Raw genomic sequence first — 8,609 nt, forward strand, 5'->3', positions numbered from 1 at the left:
ACCCAGGCTGGAGTGCAGTGGCACAATCTTGGCTCATTGCAACCTCCGTCTCCTAGGTTCAAGCAATTCTCCTGCCTCAGCCTCCCGAGTAGCTGGGATTATAGGCGTGCACCACCACCCCCAGATAATTTTTGTTTTGTTAGTAGAGACAGGGTTTTGCCATGTTGGTCAGACTGGTCTTGAACTCCTGACCTCGGTGATCCACCCACCTTAGCCTCCCAAAGTGCTGGGATTACAGGCATGAGCCACTGCACCCAGCTTTATTTCTCATTTTTAAGTTATATCTATTTTTTTTTCAAATGTGATTACTCTCATATAGTTTTGAAGTACCTTATGCTTATTAATTTTATATTTCTAAGTAATTCGTTCCTTTTAATTGCCAAGTAGTTTTAAATCTTTAGGGGAAAGTTATTTTTCCCTTTCACTTAGCAGTAAGATTTGACACAAGCAATTTTACCTTGCTTACATCTGGAGAGGGGGATGGATGATTTCTACTTTACTCTTACACAGAAGTTGTAGTCCTTTTGATATCCCACCTTCAAAGGAAGACTGTAATTAGACTTCCCATCTTGGACAGGCCTTCAATTTTGTGTTTTGTCCTTTAGGCCCTTGAGGCTCTAGAAACCAAAACTTGAGTTTGCCTGGTTCAGCCAATGCCTGTAAAGGAAATGACAACTACTGGGCTCTCAGTTCTGCTTACTTGTCTGGAAATTGATCTTCCTTTAGTCCTTGACTTGAGTAGTCCTAACTTTCTTGCCAGTTACAGAAAAATTCAAAATCAGTTTCTTTTATCATATAGGAAGTGAGTGAATACTTGTTGCTAAAAATAAAAGTTCTAGAAAGAGACAACTTTAAATTTAAAAAGTAGTTTCTCTTGAGTGTTTTACTCTAGATTAAAGCCATATTTTAATATAAAAAGAAATAATAATGATTCTCCCTTAGAATCATTATTATTCATTTGCAAATTAAATGTTTTGCTGAAAGGTTTTGTAAGATAAAGCAATTTATAGGAGATCTGGACTAATACATATGTGTAAGATTTTGATGTTGGTGGAGAATACAAAAACCCAACAGCAGGAAGTCAGCTGAAAGAAGCTACCAGGTTAGTGGTGTTCTTGGCATCGTGGGTGGGTGGTGAGTTTTCAGGCTGTGCATGTTACAGCCTAGGCTGAGGATCCCATCAAGGATTTTGATGGCCCTCCATGGTCATAAATTCCTGTTATGAGCACTTCCTGCTGTTATTAGAAGCATATAGTAATTCAGACTACTTGCTGGCTCTTGGTTCTATGTCTGGAAAAGATGTCTGGGAGAACGCTGAGAATAAAAAATGTATACTCTGTCTTGGTGACCTAAAACATTTCAGATCCCTTTGCTCTCTAAGCTGCGATTGGGCAGTGGATATCAGAGCAGAACCAGTTGGTTTCCTCTCAAGGTGAAATATATATATTTCTTATAAAAACAGGTGAATTTAAACTTTTCTGAGAAACTTTGAAAATTGTATGCCTTGGCTTAGTTAAGATATACCCTTGGTGATTACACAAATCAATTAGGGATCACAGGTTAGAGTTGGGTACGTTTTCAAATCATTGTTTCTCTAGTTTTACGAAGGAAAACACCTGTATTTGGGGCTTACGATTCCTACACGGTTCTGGGTCTGAGGATACAACAATGACAAAGAAAGACAAAAACCCTGGGCTATGGAAATCCACTGAAGCAGGTGGATACTAAAAACAGAATCAAGAAACATGTTTGGATGAAAACGTCATAGGGGATTTAGAGTGGCTTTGAACTTTTTTCGTATACGTTTGGGATAGTAAATGCCTAAGCATTCCTTTGAAAGAGTTTACAGAAAAGTATACTTCCCTTACAACTAAAGTGTGTCAAGGGAATCGAGCTCTGTGACCAGGACCTGGGAGTGAAGCTGGCATCTATGGAAGGCACACATGACACTGCTCATGTGCTGAGTCACTTGTGGGGTTGACCTTGGTTCAAAGCCTGTTTTTCATTGCAACCATTCTTTGATAAAGGCAGCCCTCATGTCTGTTGCTAAATCAGGCACGAGTGAACCTGTCGAACTTCCTAACTAGAAGGAATTTTCAGTGCTGATTGTAAGGCAGTTCTAAACTGTTCCTGCAGAATCAGAATTTTTTTTAGGATAGGCAGAGAAATGACTTTGGAAATCCTGTTCTATCCAGCCAGTTCTGCAGATATTTGGTTAACCAATGGAGTGATGAATGAAATACCGTAGCTTCCCCTAGTAAATTCATTGGTCTAATAGCTCTCTTTGGTAACTGCTTCTGTTTGACAGTTATCCTCTTTAGACATTTGCACATATTTTATAAAACATATACTATAATTCAGGCTCTGTTAGTCCTGAGGCTCTTTGCTGCCCAAGACAGGAACTTGCCATTCAGGATCTTAGAAGAACCTGGAAGTGGAGACAAACACCACTAACCACAAGAGGAAGTGGCAAGGCCCTGTTTCTCAGCCCAGGAACAAAGTGCTGTGGGAGTGCAGAGAAGTGATTCATGTTGGGTGGAAGGGTGTGTAGAAGGGAGGACATGAGTGTGCCTTGGAGAATGAGTAAGTGCTCTCCAGTGAAGTCAGGAAACGTGCAGGTGATTCCTTGTTTTGTACATGTACTGTCCTCCCCAGGCCCCATACCTTGGAGAAAAAAAAAGAAAACACATACGAGAGGGTTGTTTATAATCCTAGACGTTTTTGACTCCGAAATGCCCCCTGTTCTTATTTTGGAGCCATTTATCACTTTCCCAGCATCACCACCGTAGCCCAAGCCATCATCATCTCTTACCTGGGCTACAGTAACTCTTCTAATGGATCACCCTGCCTCTTCTCTTGTTTCCCAAATAGTTTATTTGGTAAACAGAAGCTAGTGTGATAATTTCAACCCATACATTGAATCATTTATTTGCGGTGCCCTTTTCATTGTATCAGGAGGTATGTACTTTTGATTTGCCCCATGACTGAAGCACAGTACTCTGGGTGCTTGATTAAGGTGGTGATATGGTTTGGAGCTGTGTTCCCCTACCCCAAATCTCATATTCAACTGTAATCCTCAGTGTTGGAGGTGAGGCCTGGTGGGAGGTGATTGGATCATGGGGGTGGATTGCTCATGAATGGTTTAGTGCCATCCTCTCGCTGCTGTTCTCATGATGGTGAGTGAGTTCTCACAAGATCTGGTTGTTTAAAATTGTGTGGGACCTCCCCCCTCCCTCTTTTCCTCTTGCCCCAGCCACATGATATCTGTGCTTCCCTTTTACCTTCCACCATGATGGCAAATTTCCTGAGGTTTCCCTAGAAGCAGAAGCTGCTATGCTTCCTGTACAGCTGCAAACCCACAAGCCAATTAAACCTCTTTTCTTTATAAATTACCCAGTCTCAGGCATTTCTTTGTAGCTGTGCAAGAGTGGACTAATACAGGTGGTGTATTAGCCCTAGTTTCTTAGGGCTGCCATAACAAAACCACAGGCCGAGTGGTTTAAACAACAGAAATTAATTTTCTCCCAGTTCTGGAGTCCAAGATCAAGGTGTAGGCAGGTTTTGGTTTCTCTATCCTTGGCTTGCAGATGGCTATCTTCTCGCTGTGTCCTCATACGGTTGTCCCCCAGTCTGTGTGTTTTCTGTGTCATAATCTCCTTTTCTTACAAGGACACCAATCGTATTGGATTAGGGTCCACGCATATTACCTCATTCTACCTTAATTGCCATCTTAAAGGATCTGTCTCCAAGCAGTGGCAGTTAGAGGTACTGGGAGTTGGGACCTCAGCATACAAATTTTGGGGAGTACACAATCCAGCACATAATAGGTGGTGTCTGCTGGGCTTTTCCATGGTAAACTTACTCTTTTCTCCTTCATTAGTTAATGAGTCATTTGGAGAGAGATACTTTGAAACTACACAAGTATCTGATATGGTTTGGCTGTGTCCACGTCCAAATCTAATCTTGAATTGTAGCTCCCATAATTTCCACGTGTTGTGGGAGAGATCTGGTGGGAGATAATTTAATCATGGAGGTGGTTGCCCCGATACTGGTCTCGTGGTAGTGAGTCTTATAATATGCGATGGTTTTATAAAGGGTTTCCCCTCTCACTTTGCTCTCATTGTCTCTTGCCTGTCACCATGTAAGATGTGACTGCTCCTCCTTGCCTTCTGCCATGATTGTGAGGCCTCGCCAGCCACGTGGAACTGTGAGTCAATCAAACCCCTTTCCTTTATAAATCACCCAGTCTCGGATATGTCTTTATCAGCAGCATGAGAATGGACTAATACAATATCCCGTTCCTCATCAAGCTTTCAATTTGTTCATTTGCTTATTTAGAATACTATGAACTCACAGTTTCCTATTCATTCGATGAATTAAAATCCGTTATTATTCATTTTGATGTTAAATTTGTCCCAGATTTGGCCAAGGAGCCTACTACAAGCCTGCTTTTATGTCCTTTTGACACATCCCCATCATTTCAGGCCCTTCCTTTCAGGCACAATATGTTCCAGGCTTATCTTGAACTTTCCCTGTCCCAGCCCCGAAATTAATCATCTCCTCAGAAACCCCTGATTTCTTTTAGTGGAGAATTTGGAAGCCAAGATTTGGGTGCTAGATGTGTGCATTGCTTTGGGGTATTGTCACTTCCAGACCCTATTGGTGGATAGAGCTAGAAAAAATATATATGTGTATACACAGACACACACACACACTCACTTATATCTGTGTTTTTGTCTATGACCTATCATCTATATGTCATCTGTGTCAACCCACCTATCATGATTATCTCTAATCTATCATCTATATCTATTTATAATCTGCATCTCTCTATAACTCTATCACTCTACGTATTTGATATCTATCACTCTATTATCTGTCATTCTCTACCATCTCTCTCTCTCTCTCTCTTCTATCATCTATATCTATTTATAATCTGCATCTCTCTATAACTCTATCACTCTACGTATTTGATATCTATCACTCTATTATCTGTCATTCTCTACCATCTCTCTCTCTCTCTCTCTCTCAAAAACCATAAGTTCTCTCTAACAGCTCCATTTCCAATACAATATTATAGGTTCATTTTAATTTTCTCCCTCTTATTTGTGAGTCCCCTCTCAAACAGTGAGGAGCCTGGTTCTCTATCTTTGATGTATTTACTTATTTGTAACCAGTCTCAATGGCTTTGCACTCTCCCCATATAGATGCCCTCCTCACCTCACTTAGTGTCTACTTTATGCAGGACCACTCCCTTCCATGACGGCCTTTCTTACCCTGCACAGGAGGGGCCACTCCTTCATGTGAATTCTCCTATTACCACTCTAGGCTTGAGTCCCCACATCAGGATGTCCCCTCCCAATGAAGACATCCTCCTCAGGCTCTGTCACCTCACCTGTTTAGGTTCCAGTGCCCTGCACTGGGCAGCCTTCCTCTGAGGATGTTCTCCCCATGCCCAGGCTCCACAGTGCACAGACCTGCTCTGGGTCATCAGTGCTTCCCATCACCAATGTGGAGGCCCACTTTGCTCTGCCCACCTATGGCTTTAGGACTGAAATATTCAAGGAAGGGAAACCTCCCAAGTAGCTGAGATTACAAGCATGTGATACCACATCCAGCTAATTTTGTATTTTTAGTAGAGACAGCGTTTCACCATTTTGGCCAGGCTGGTCTTGAACTAACCTCAGGTGATCTGCCTGCCTCAGCCTCCCAAAGTGCTGGGATTACAGGCATGAGCCACCATGCCTAGTCAAGATCTGATGGTTTTATAAGGGGCTTTGCGCTGCACTTCTCCTTGTTGCCACCCTGTGAAGCTGCCACCATGCTTTCCCTTCCACCATGATTGTAAGTTTCCTGAAGCTTCCCCAGCCCTGCAGAACTGTAAATCAATTAAACCTCTTTCCTTTATAAATTATCCAGTTTTGGATATTTCTTCATAGCAGTGTGACAGCAGAACTAATACACTGAGTGAATTTCAATTTGGCTTTAATAAAGAATGTTAGTATATTTAGGGCGATGTTTTCAAGTTTAATTTTGAAATTGGAGGTCTGATATTACCATTAAACAAAGTTGTCCTACCTTATTTCATTAATGTAAGGGCTAAGTGTTACCTTTTATCTTCCTTTTGTTGCTATGTTATATTATTGGGCAAGCATCTTCTCCTTCCACAGAGGTTGGCACATGCCCCTAGGCTAGCTGCTTAGAGAACTTCTTCTGGCTCAAGGGGTGACACATGGACTAAGACTATCAAACAGAGTCCTTTTGAAAGAGCATTAAGGACACAGAGAGATAGGTTCTTAGATTGCCACTGGTAAGAACTATGCAGATCCAGAGATCATGGGAGTCATCTTTGCTGCCACAAGGAAAGTACCTTCTGAGAATGAATCCAGCACAGAAGAAGTGGAGAAAAAGAAGAGAGACCCATCCTGAGGCTATAGCTTGATACCCTTCATTCATCAATGTTTAAGACAGAAATGCTTTGACTTTCCAGATTTAATAGTTAATACAATCTTCAATGTTTTCCCCACACTTCAGCTAAAGCGAATTGGGTTTGCAATTAGAGTTAATTGAATTTACAGCTATAGTGAGTTGCAAATAAAATAGTTCTAAAACGATGGTTTTATAAACATATATGTATAATATATATGTGAATATATCTGTACATATCTCTGTGTGTATGTCTGCACATGTGTGCACACACACATTTTCTTTTTTTAACTATAGGAGCTTTTCTCCAATGAAATCTTACATAATACTTTGATTGAATCAGTGATCAGGTTCCAAAGGCTCAGAGTCCCATTCCCTTGGTCTCCTTCTGCTTTTTTTTTTTGAGACAGGGTCTTGCTCTGTTGCCCAGGCTGGAGTGCAGTGCTGTGATATCGACTCATTGCAGCCCCTCATGTTCAAGTGATTTTCCTGCCTCACTCTCCCAAGTAGCTGGGATTACAGGCACCCTCCACCATACCTGGCTAATTCTGTATTTTTTTTTTTTTGAAATGGAGTCTTGCTCTGTCGACCAGGCTGGAGTGCAGTGGCGCATTCTCGACTCACTGCAAACTTCGACTCCCTGGTTCAAGTGATTCTCCTGCCTCAGCCTCCCAAGTAGCTGGGATTACAGGTACACACCACCACACCCAGCTAATTTTTGTATTTTTAGTAGAGATGGGGTTTCACCATGTTGGCCAGGATGGTCTCAATCTCCTGACTTCGTGATCCGCCCACCTTGGCCTCCCAAAGTGCTGGGATTACAGGCATGAGCCACTGCACCCAGCCTAATTTTGTATTTTTAGTAGAGATGGGATTTCACCATGTTGGCCAGGCTGGTCTCAAAGGCCTGACCTCATCCTTCTGCCTCTATTGATACTCTCTAATGCACCTTGTTAAACCCTGAGGCCCTGCGAAGCAAACACTAAAACAGCCTTAGAGCAAGAAATATGTTATTTTAAGAGATTCTTCCCCTCTCTATTGTAGGACCTAATTTTAATGATTTAAATATAAAATATCCACAATAGACTCTGTTGAATGTTTATTGAATCTAAATGTCTATTAAGCTAAATTAAATATTAATTAAACCGGACACTAGCTGAGATAGGCAATGGTGCACAGAAGCCTTTGGAAGTTTCCCACCTGCTACTACACTCATGTCTGTTGGGTGTTTCCCAGACAACAGAGGCCTCAGAAGAGCATGAGTTCTTCAAGGAGCTGTACAGCACACATTCTTTGGTCAGTGCCAGGAAAGCCAGCCAGGGAGAGTATTGCAAACTGATAAAAACTGGAGGAAGGCTTTCCAGAAGTCCTCCTCCTTTCCAATTTATGAGTGAGATAGAAAAAAACAGAGCATTTGAGGCTTTGAATATCTCTCACTGCTAATTTACATCTGATTCTACTCCCATCACCCAAAAGAAACCTCCATATTCAACGCTAAACACACGCATTTTTTCAACGTTGCAGTGGTTAATTTTGGCATGGAACACACCACTCTGAAACCTGAACATAAAAGGGAAAGTTAACTCTAACAGAATTATGAAGGGATTTGTAAATACCGGTAGTTAGAGGTTCTGCAATGCTGCAGTTCCTCTTTTAGGGGGAGGTGAGCAGGCGAAAATTCTAGCAGTGCATTTCTTTTGTGAATATACACTGCTGTTAGGAGGCAATACTGCTTTGCAGAAAGCTACTCCTAGAATTCAGGAGCTTGTGTAAACCACGTCAGCCTTCAATAAAACAATGTAGGAAGTAATGCATTTCCTCGTTTTCTCTGGGAAAGAGAATCAGTCTGTGTTAGAAAAACATTTTGGTTGTTTCTTTAACCTTGTTTTCTCTGAATCCTCTTTCCTTTTGTTTATAGTGTGGCTTGAGCGCGTGTCTGGCTCTGGTTGCATATGCTCAGTTCATCTGGGTTTGCTATTTTAGATACTGTGTGGAGGTAGTTTTGGATCAAAGCCATGGGTTTGGACAGCACAAGTCACTCAACTAACAAAGGCATAATCATCACTGAGGTGACGTCCAAATTAGACTTTTTTTTTTTTTTTTTAGTGTAGCCTTCCTTTCCAAGTAGATCTGTGAATTGTTATCAGATTTGCTCTGAAGCAAGAAGCATTTCTTTTCTAGTA

At 41.5% G+C, this 8,609-nt stretch overlaps 1 long non-coding RNA gene across 2 annotated transcripts in view; it reads right to left on the reverse strand.

Moving 5' to 3' along the window:
- LOC108305570 overlaps positions 1–8,178 on the reverse strand; it is a 20,529-nt gene extending 12,351 nt beyond the window's left edge. Inside the window, exons 1-3 of one of the 2 annotated variants that reach the window (XR_005200612.1) lie at positions 8,043–8,178; positions 2,352–2,428; positions 541–657 (exon numbers count right to left, since the gene is read on the reverse strand). This is a non-coding gene — a long non-coding RNA (uncharacterized LOC108305570). Of the gene's footprint in view, positions 1–540; positions 658–2,351; positions 2,429–8,042 lie in introns of those variants that run through there. The other variant, XR_001825790.2, reaches the window with a different exon arrangement.
- Between the last annotated feature and the right edge of the window lie 431 nt (positions 8,179–8,609).

Source organism: Cebus imitator, unplaced genomic scaffold (assembly GCF_001604975.1).
Source record: "Cebus imitator isolate Cc_AM_T3 unplaced genomic scaffold, Cebus_imitator-1.0 Scaffold64, whole genome shotgun sequence".
In the NCBI taxonomy this organism is placed as follows: Eukaryota; Metazoa; Chordata; class Mammalia; order Primates; family Cebidae; genus Cebus; species Cebus imitator.